Genomic DNA, 11,316 nt, shown 5'->3' on the forward strand with positions numbered 1-11,316 from the left:
CCAGACAAAGGAGGGGGGGTAGTTATTTATGAGACCCTTGAATATCATAAGAAAATGTATGAGCTATTATATGACACTGACAAATATGAATCGATTTCTACCAATGAAATCAATATAGCATATCGGAGAATAGATTCATACTTGGAGGAATTTCATATAGATGGAAGGATCAATACTGAATTATATAAATTCTTGACTGTCAAATATCCAAGATTAGCTACGTTGGTTGGAATACCTAAAATTCACAAATCGATTAAAGATCCACCTTTCAGGCCAATCATTTCTGGAAGTGAATCCAAAACATTTCCTATAGGTAAATATATAGATGTGAGACTTAAACACATATATGATAAAATACCACACATGGTGAAAGATTCGTGGGAATTCTTAAAGGTATATCCTATAGACAAATGGAATAATGGATGGTTATTTGTTACAATAGATGTCATTGATCTATTTTCTTGCATACCCAAAGAGAAAGGAATGGAGGCTTTTAGCAATAGTATAAGAAAATTTTCAGTACTTGATAGGGATGAGATCAACTTGATTACTGAATGTATGAATATCGTACTGGAAAATAACTTCATTTATTATGAAGGGGAACATTTCAAGCAGACCAGGGGGGTAGCAATGGGAGCAGCTTGTGCCCCCATTTTTGCCAACCTGGTCTTGCTAGATTGGGAATGTAGTACACTGTTTACAAGTAAACATTTTCATCATATAGAATATTATTCAAGATTTCTAGACGATATCTACATTCTATGGAATTCTAGTTTGGAATAATTAGAACAATTCATAGACTTTCTCAATGGTAGTAGTGAATTTTTTAAATTTACTTATGAATATAACACCACTGGAATAGCGTATTTAGACACATTTATTTATGAACATGAAGGTAATTTACATTCTAGAATATATAGAAAAAATACATTTTCAAATGACTATTTGCAATATAACAGTTTTCATCCCATTAAACATAAACATAATATCTACAAGGGCCAATGTATTAGGGCCTGTAGAATGACTTCGGATTTTAATATTTTGGTTTGTGAATTAAACACAATAAAAACTATGTTCAAAGATAGGGGATATCCCATAGATATGATGGACAATGTGACTAAATATATCTTAGACGAGTGGGGAAAAAAATACAAACCTCTATTAGGTTTAGGAAATCAAATTTCAGGTGAACCTTCCATAGATATAAATAGTGATAGTGTTAAAGATAAAAAGAATAATACCATGAGTAACCATCAGAGAGCATTTATAATGCTGTATTGTCCTATATCCAGAGATATTATTGATTTATTGACTAAATATTGGTATCTAATAAATGGTGATTCCATATTATCCGAAGTCATGGGAATGAAACCTGGAATAGTCTATAAAATGGGTAATAATATTAAAATGTTACTGCAAAAACATATACAACATGATAAGAAGCAGAGTACCATAATAAAAGACTATACTAGGAAATGTGGACGGTGTAATCAATGCAATTATATTAATGATAAAAAGGAAATTGACTTACAAAATATTACGAGAACAAAAATAAAGTGTTCAAGGGGTAATTGTAACTCCAAAATGATAGTGTACTTGGCGACGTGTAATCAATGCCAATGTTTTTATGTGGGAAAAACAGAGAGGAGTTTAAATAAACGAATTTATGAACACAATTATAAAATTAGAAAGAAGGATTCAACCAATGCATTGGCAAGACATGTAGAAAGTAAGGGACATACCAAAGGATTCAAATTTGCAATAATTGACACTGTCAACGTTGACCCCAGAGGGGGTGATATTAGAACACATTTATTATACAGGGAAGCATGGTGGCAAATCTATTTGGATGCCACCACAACCCCTGGATTAAATGATAGTATCTCATTAAAATCCATTCTAACACATTAAATAAATAAATTTAATTTTTAAATATTTTTAAGTATATTAAATATTAAACATTAGTTTTAATTAAGTAATCATTAATTTTAACATGGTTAGTAACAGATATATATACAACAAATTTACGTACAATATGTTCTATGTATAATAATTTTATATTAATTTTATGTATTTAGTTCATAATGGGATTTTTATATTCATATATTCATGTCAGAAGGATAGGTTTCCGTTCATAGGATTTTATATAATAATGATGAATTAGATATATCTCCAAATATTATTGAATATCATTAAAGAAATATGAGTATGTTGAGCTCGTACTCGTTCTACATTTTAATTTAGATTAGTTGTCAAATAGCTCTCATTTGATTCTATATATTCTTATACATAATATTTTAATGAATTAGGGAGTAAATATTCACCAACTAGTCAATATGACAAGGACGAAGTATGAGTATAAAATAATGAATTTACATCTGGTTACCTTACATGCCTTGAATATCACGCACATATAGAAAGAGTGGCAGAAGAGATTGTCCTTTATCTATTTTTCACTTTGTCATTGTTTTTTATTCTGCCACATATCATTCTGTTTTTTATTATGTCACACATCATTTCGTTATTTGTAGGTTGCATTATTCACTGCATCAAAATGGGCATTAGTTATTGGTTTTACAATTATGCGAACATTTAGAGTAAGCATCCACCTACTCAACATTAACACATTTTTTTACATTTTTTTACATTTTACATGTTTATATTTTGAACTATTTTCACAGATTGTGTGTAGTTAATGATTCATCATCAACCTAATTAGTATTACTATTATTTTCTTAGATGGGCATAGGGGAAGGTGAAGTGGGTATTTGAAAATACACACAACATTAATAACACAGCGCGTATTCTAAAGCGCGTAAGTGTAAAACATTTGGTTCTTCAATACCTTCGTAAAAAATCCACCAATGTGGTATAGACATGTACTATTTTGGACATACAAATAATGTATAAATACAACAATGTATAGTTATATTATCAGTAGCAAGTATAATTATGCTTATCGTAATCTTCAACTGATATAGTACTGCTAAGCGAAAGCAACAAAAATATTTCATATGCATTAGTGATGGCATAAAATATAAGCTGAGAGTATACAGTTCATCATATGTTTTGTTGGTTATTGTGATCAGTAAACTTTTTTGAACATATGGTAAAAGATATTTCAGCCCACAAGGTTAATGTTTATAGTAGGGCATGAAATTATATTTATATATAGGGCTAAGTCCCTTTAAATTTTTAAAATATTTTTGGCGCCAAAATGTTTATTTAAGGCGTACACTTTTGGCATTCAGTGTTCTGAAGAAGCCCGAATAACGGGTGAAAGCGCTTAACCTACATTCATTTATTCTATGGATTTTAGAAACTCTGGTCTTCAGTGAATTCATTCACGTTTACCAGTTTGTATGGATTTTACAACAGTTTGGTATACAGCGAATTAGTTGGAGGTTCTTCAACTATTGTTCATGTATGACTTGTGTTTGGGCACAACGCCTATGTGTTTTGGATGTATCTATCGTTGTTGGTCTGTCATGGGCAATAAATAACTGTTTTTAACTAATGGAGTGCATTTCTGCTATTGTTCTACCAAAGGTGAGCAAGCACTTATTGGGGATTCTGTGCATTACATCAATTGTTTGTACTTTAAGCAGTCTGCGTCTCTGAGGGATTAGTTTAACTCCTGCTTACCCAAGGAAGACAGTGAATGATTAATACATCTGTAAATGGCTTATTGTCATAATGCACATTTTTAGTTTAAGTGGCTGAATAGAAGACTTCTCTGTTTAGCTGAAAATCAAGCCATGTGTAGTTTGGCACATAAAAATAAATGCAAATTACAATGCCATGCCAAAAATGTGGGGAGTTTCATTATAGCTGTAAGGCTGGGAGACATTTGGACCACTGTAGATTAATTTTGTGAATGGAGAAAAAAGATGTATCAGAAGTAAACAGAAATATGAAATTGCAATTTAAAACAAAAGTCTTACCTTCAAGCATCTCAGCATGTCAAAAAAACAAAATGATTAAACCTACAAAGGTGAGGAGTGTGAGTCAAAAATGTTTTGGTGCAAATGACAGTTGTATCTTCTATAATGACAGCTGTGTACAAATCAACACAGTCAAACGATTTAGTGAAGACAGTTTCATTTAACAGGATGAGCAGCACCAACCCCTCTTTTTCCTATTTTGTAAATGGGGTTATGGTGTCAGATCAAGACAGACTATCACCTAGAGACAATGTCGACTGCTCTGGGTGGCTGGCCCTACAGCAGAAGGGTATAATCACAGAAAAGTACTTCTGCTTCTCCATGTGTTTACTAAAAGTGCCATTTTCTTACAGCAGAGCAGCATCGCCAAACCATAACAAATGTCTTGATATATTTTTGATTGTATTTATCCATGCCATTTATGAGACCTACTGATTAGAGTAGGTATTTTACTTACTAAGGGGATCTGTTTGACTCTGCAGTGATCAGTGTGGTTGTTAAGGGAATAGTTCCATGGGTATTGGCACAAAACATGGGTTTGCAATGAGTGTTATTAATGTAATTCCCGGCAACATTAGATGTTAGAAAAGCAGGCTAAATGGTGGTGGTGGGGTGATGAAGTTAGTTTTGTTTTGTACTCAAGACATCCACTGTTTTTTGAACATTGTTTTTCCTCAGATGTCAAAATGAATTTCTTTGTCTGGATTACCAATTATGCACATGACTGCAAACTTAGAAGCATTGTCCTTAGCCCTGCAGATACTACTCAACTTCAAACAGCACTTTATGTTACACATGAATGAAACAGCAGAAACTACCTTGTCGTCAGTCTCATAAAATGCAGCATTCTACATTTTGTTTCCCCACCCAACTTTATAGAATATTGATAGTCTGTAATTTAAAGTTGACAAAACAGTAAAACATCTTGGAGTCTTTGTAGAGATTGACCTTTCATTTCATACTTACAATGCTGCTACCATATGCAAACCATTCTGAGTTGCTTACATAATCCTCTGAGAGGTTGATATCCATGCTAGAAAGATAATTCTCCACTTTATGGAACTCTTATCAGGCTAGTTATAGGATACACTTACTCACATGCTTATCTGATGTAAATGAAGAAGAAGCAATGATTCCTCAAACAGAGAAACAAATGGTTTCAAGGATTTTTTTTACAACCAAAGGCTACAGCAAATCTTTCATCTCTGTATCTTATTACTTTCTTAGAGGATATCATAATATCATAGGATCATATGAGGTTACTAGTCTAATGGCCCTGGGGCTCTTACAAGCCTAGCCAAGAGTTTATCCCAAAAGGAAACCTCAGTCAGCACTTGTCATCCCTGTTAATGAGGGACACAGGTGAACCCCTGGGACAAATTTGTGGTTTCCCATCCACTCATCAAGGCTGCACTTCAAGAGGGTCAGCGAGGTACTCTGAGATGTATAGAAAGTTTATTCCAGAGATGGGGCAACCTCTGGGAGACAAACCTGTCTGTCCAACAAGTTTTGTTGATGTCACATATTAGATTCAGGCCTTTTGAGCGGATAATGCGTGAGGAGTTAGACTTATGGATATGGACCATCTCTAGTAAGGCAGGGTCCGAGATTGCCTTGTAGGTGAGACACAGATCACCTCTGAGCAATCTGTACAATACAGAGTAGAGTGATAGTAATTTGATCCTGTCCCCATCGGACAGGTGTTGGAGGCCATGGATTCTCTTTGCGAGGTATTTCTGTGACCTTTCCAGTTGGTGCAGATGTTTGGAGAGGTACATATCAAATGAGAACAACAAACAAATGTGATGACCATGATGTGATGAGGCTTTATACTCAATTATTGGTCTAATGAGATAGGAGTATAGAGAGGTAATAACCTCCTTTTTTCTGGATGCAATATCTTTACTTATGAGATGAAGCAAGTAAAAGGCTTTTCTGACCACTGCTGCTACATAATAGTTGAATGTGAGATTATTATCAACCAGAGTACCCAGGTCTCTTACCACAGGTTGTGTGTTTAGGGGGTTGCCGTTGATGTGGTAATCAGTAGAGGCTGCATTTTTGTCAAATGGTATGATGATACATTTTTTTGCATTTAGCTTGAGGCCATGACTTTGACACCAGTCATTAGTTGCTGTGAGACCCTCTTGCAGTATGTTAACTGCATTTGGAGAGTCAATGACAGCACCCAACTTACAATCGTCTGCAAACTTGGTCAGCCACAGGCCTTTTGTCTTTGCCTGGACCTCTGAGAAGTAGATGCCAAACAGTAGGGGTCTCAAGACAGATCCCTGGGGAACTCCACTAGTGACAGGTCTGCTATCAGAGGTGGAGGTGCCTATTTTGACCATGAGGTCCATTGGTGAGCCAGTTGGACACCCACCTGATGAGGTAGGGATTTACACCAAGTTGTGTTAGCAATGATGCTTAAGTGGGGGATTGTATCAAAGGCCTTAGCCAAGTCAAGGTAAGCTTTATGTACTGAGTTTCCCTCATCCACGGCCTTGGCAACAGTCTTAAAGAAGTCAACCAGGTTCAACAAGCAAGATCTGTCCTTGATGAATTTGAACTGGGTGGGGTCAAGTGCTTGAAGATTGCCTATCTCCTTGTTTATGAGATCCAGAATAACATGTTCCATGGCTTTACAGATCAGACTTGTCAAGCTAATGGGTCGATAGTTTCCAGGGTCAGTAGTGGCACCACCTTTGTGCAAGGGGATGACAATGGCAGTTCTCCACTCTGCTAGAATGAAGCCTTTACTTAGGCTTTGGTTGAAGAGGGTACTCAATGGTAAAGCTAGTTCTTGCTGGAAGTGGTGCAGAATGCAGCCTGGGATACTATCAGGTCCCATGCAAACTGTGTTCTTTGCCTTGGATAGGGCCTTTAACACTTGACCTATGGAGATGTGAGGTGCAGGACAAGTATCGGGAATGTCAAAAGGGCCTATGGGGGAACAGGGGAATGAAATTTGTGCTGAACCAATCTGCTAGCAGATTGGCTAAGTCAACAGGATCAGTGCAAGTGATGTTATTAAGTATTAGTTCGGAACAAACCCGAGCTTTGCCATGAAGGTTCCTGATGTAACTGAAGAAGGCTTTGTGGTTACCCTTTGTTTTGGATGCTAGTTTTGATTCATAATTGGCATTGGAGATTTTCACTAGTGATCTAATTTGCTTGTTGAGACTAAGAAAGGAGTTTTGTCTGGAATTTGTTCCTTTTTACTCTTGGACAACACTTTCTTCCTTTTGTTGTAAATCCTGCTGATAGAGGATGTCTACCAGACAGGCTTGTGAAGAGCACGTTTTAGTTCTGTTGGGTATGGCTGAGTCCATGCAGTTGTATGGGTGCTTGTATACTGCACTGGCGTACTGTTCAGCATAGTTGTCTGCATCTTTTGAGGGGGGCAGTGGTGTGAAGCTATAGATACCCCCCTTCAGAGGTTATAGTCAGCTTTTGAGAAATTTTGTACTTATCCATACCCTTTATGGTTCGAAACTCATTACTTAGAATACCCCTAATGACCAAAGCATAAGAAGAACCTCAGTGTTAATAAAAAATAAATATTAACTGTACTCTGAAATATGATAACCTCATATCTTAAATCTATTCATGATTATGAAATAAACCGCACTCTTAATTAAACTCATCCTATCAATCCAAAGCATCAGTGAAGAAATGGATGACAAGATGTCTACTCTCAAGTTCCACCATAGGATCCAAGCTCTTGTTTCCTGTGGAATGATTTTAAACACTGCCTAGTCAAGGATAAGAGAGAGAGAGAGAGGGAGAGGGAGAGGGGGATTACCACCTTTGTAAGATGCATCTTGTCAGACTTTAAGCATTCAGTTCAAGTGCATGTTGGAAGAATGTGCTGTTCTATTTTAAAGGGAGCATGCTCTGTATCCACCTTGGCGCACTTAAAACAAGCGCGCACTATTGTTTCACATCAAAGACTAGAGGGGCCTTTCATCTATGTTCTACGGAGGCTGGGCATTTTTTGTCAGTGTAGTTTGAGTCTGACAAAGGAACAGCTAGTGGAGGGAAGATAGCAGAGGTTTTAGAACTTTTTACTGTAGTATTATGGATCCTTGAGCAGTAGGCCTTGACAGCCTTTCTTTCATGACAGAATGCAAAAGAAAATTAGTAGAAGCCCATTTCATGCAGTGGTTGGATAGTAAAAGGATGCTCAAAACATGGATGACACTTTATATTAAAAGGAATAGAAGTGAGGAGCACTTTTCAAGAGAAGGTTTACAGGGTACGTTCTGGAAGCTTTTATTTGGGAAACTTGGTAACAATGGTAGAGATGACTGCATTCCAGTGCAGTATATTTATATGAAGCATAAACAGAATGAGAAATTTGTAGCAAGAATTAGTTAAGACCTGGGAGTTCTGTTTTCTTTTAACTTAATGAATGAATGAATGAATGAATGAATGAATGAATGAATGGATTTGTTTTTGTTTACTGGAAAAGTTCAACTGAGCAAAACCCCTTTTCAGCAGAAGTCCAGTGGGAAAAGTTTCATTTTACATATGTTTGAAGGAACTAATGGTAAATATATATATATATATATATATATATATATATATATATATACTATAAAACTCAGGATTATATAGCTTAACGAGTAACCGTCATGTTACATAAACTATATAGCAATTGCTGCATTTTAAGCTCAAACAAATATGTTTAGCATAGTATATAGTACATATAGCAAGCAAAACATATACAGCAGAACATTTGGCATTATCTTAGAGTGTATCCCTATACATAGTATATACAGCATGTAAAGCATATACAGCAGAACATTTAGCATTGCAGAACATGCAGCATTATTTTACAGTGTATCCCAACATTATTGCAAAAAGTCCTTGATGGTGTTCTCTGTGCTTTTTACAAGAGGTATGTTTTTCATTCCTCATTTGGTTTATTAGTTCAGATTATTTTCAAGATCTGTAGTTATTAGATACCAGAAAGGAAGAACAATGCAGTTTATTTAAGAAGGGAAAGGAAGTGATATAAACATCATTATTATACCATGGCCCCCTATTAATATTCCAAAACGTGCACGCTGATTGGCCAGTGTGCACATTGTAAATCGATTTATACTAATGGAAAAAGGTCCGGTCACCCGGACTTTTTCCATTAGTATAAGTCTTTTTTTAAAACACTGCCTCGCTATGTTAAAAGAGTTTAACATAGTGACACAGGTTTAAAAAAAGCAACGGAGATCTCCGTTGCTTTTTTTAAAGCTGTCTCGCTATGTTAAACTCCTTTAACATAGTGACACAGTGTGTAAAAGCAACGGAGATCTTGCTTTCTCCGTTGCTTTTTTTTTAAACCTGTCTCGCTATGTTAAATGGGTTTAACATAGCGAGACAGCTTTAAAATAAGCAACGGAGATCTCATGTTAAACCCATTTAACATAACCAAAAAAAAACGGAGGAGAAAAGATCTCCATTGCTTTTACTGTTTTAGCTATGTTAAAGGGGTTTAACATAGCGAGACAGCTTTAAAATAAGCAACGGACATCTCCGTTGCTTTTTTTAAACCTGTGTTTAAATCCCGCATTACCCACACCCAGGCGTGGGTTATTGCTATAATATTACCCATGTCATTTATGTAGAAGTCACATGTAGATCATGAGATTCAGCTCTGATAATACATTTCAGAACCATATGTGGCCTGTTTGCTTTTTCTGATGCTTTTGTCTTTGCAGAAAAATTTTTGGGGCTGTGCAAAAGGGAGCTCACATGAAAGTTGTTTTAACTTGCAACATCTATTTGGTATTTGGTGTTTTTGCATCTACATGAACATAGTGAAGTTCAGGACAGGCATGGAAGTGCAAGGATATTTCATCAAATATGTAAGGCTTAACTTAAACTCATTAAATATATTGAAGGGAAGGATAACTACCTTATTTGGGAATGGGAAAACTGAAAGAGTAGGAAGCCATAGTAGTAGTAGTAGCCGATTAGAAGGCAAATGACTTTTAGTAAGAGGTTCAACATAACTAATGCCTGCTTTGTGACTCCTTATATGGAAGTAGGGTGGGATTTGCTACTTCAAAATGTAAGCAGAAATGTCATCTTTTCTTTTCTGAAGTATAACAGATAAATTAGCTCCGCTTTCAGTAGAAATTAGTAAAACAAAAATGGAGTGGCAAATATGACACTAGTTCTTTCTGTATATATATTTAAACCATTGCTTTTAAGAGTATCTAGTTCTCTGAGAGATGCTGTAAGAATTGCTCAATATGCATCCATCATGGTGATGAATGCTGGAAGCTTTCAGGTAGCCATTCTTGGACAAATTATAATTATGTAGATCTAAGCTGTGAATAATCCAAAAGCCTCATTACCTGTGATCTGATATATATACACTTACTAACACAATCATCTCTGGAGTGAAGTTCAGATGAGCAGAAAGAGTGTCTTGGATTGGCTTGTAGCATTACATTCAGTCAACATATCTGCACATTTCTAAGAGATTTCTTTAATTATAAGTATCTAGTCTTAGCAGTATGGAATCACTCTAAAATCCAAAAGGCTCACAAATAAATCTAACAGAGTTGTCTAAAAAACACTTAATCCTGAAATTATCAGTGAGCAAATAACACACTTCTGTTGTTCCTTTCTAAGAGATTAAGGCATTTATCGCTTCTTGGCCTTTTGGCTAAAATCAAGTGTAGTATCTGTTCTTATCAGTTTAATATCTGATATATCCCTTATCTGGGGACCATATCTTAAATTGATTTTGGAACAGGGAGATGGAGTAGGGGCTTTCTCCGTCTACTCCACGCATCAATACATTTTACAAAGTAATAAGAACAAATCTCTGATTAACAGATGAGATAAAAAATAAAATGAACCATATCATGACAGGATATGGACTAATACTTTAAACAAGAAGCTACATATTGCAGATGTCATTCAGAAAACTAATAAATCAGCATAATGCCTTATTGAATCTAATAAATGAAGATATGAGGTCTGGAGTACATTTCCTAACTGTAACATAAGCAGACCAAATCCTATTATTTAATGGAGTCTCAAGATGGACAAGGAAAAAGGAATTAGACTTAAGCAGAAGTGTCACCTGTCCTGACTTAAAATAATAATAAAAAAAAATGCATATATCTTCTGAACCACATACCTCAACACATCTCCAGTGTTGTCTAAACATCTAAACAGGACAAAAGTCTTAGAAGTCATCAAACTCTTAACTAGGCAAACAATGAAGTGATAACAATAAACTACTACTCAACTTCATAAAGATGGTCTCTTATTCCTTAGCCATTCTTCTGAAAACTGATATAATGGAAGCATCACAAATGGACAATTCTTAAGCTGAAAAAGGCTTATACTGTTG

At 35.5% G+C, this 11,316-nt stretch overlaps 1 non-coding gene across 1 annotated transcript; it reads left to right on the top strand.

Moving 5' to 3' along the window:
* Positions 1-10,600: 10,600 nt before the first annotated feature.
* LOC122802095 lies at positions 10,601-10,783 on the top strand. The gene has a single exon (XR_006364886.1). It is a non-coding gene; the product is annotated as a U2 spliceosomal RNA (small nuclear RNA).
* Positions 10,784-11,316: the final 533 nt, after the last annotated feature.

Source organism: Protopterus annectens, chromosome 1.part0 (assembly GCF_019279795.1).
Source record: "Protopterus annectens isolate FY-2018-M chromosome 1.part0, PAN1.0, whole genome shotgun sequence".
NCBI lineage: Eukaryota > Metazoa > Chordata > Ceratodontiformes > Protopteridae > Protopterus > Protopterus annectens.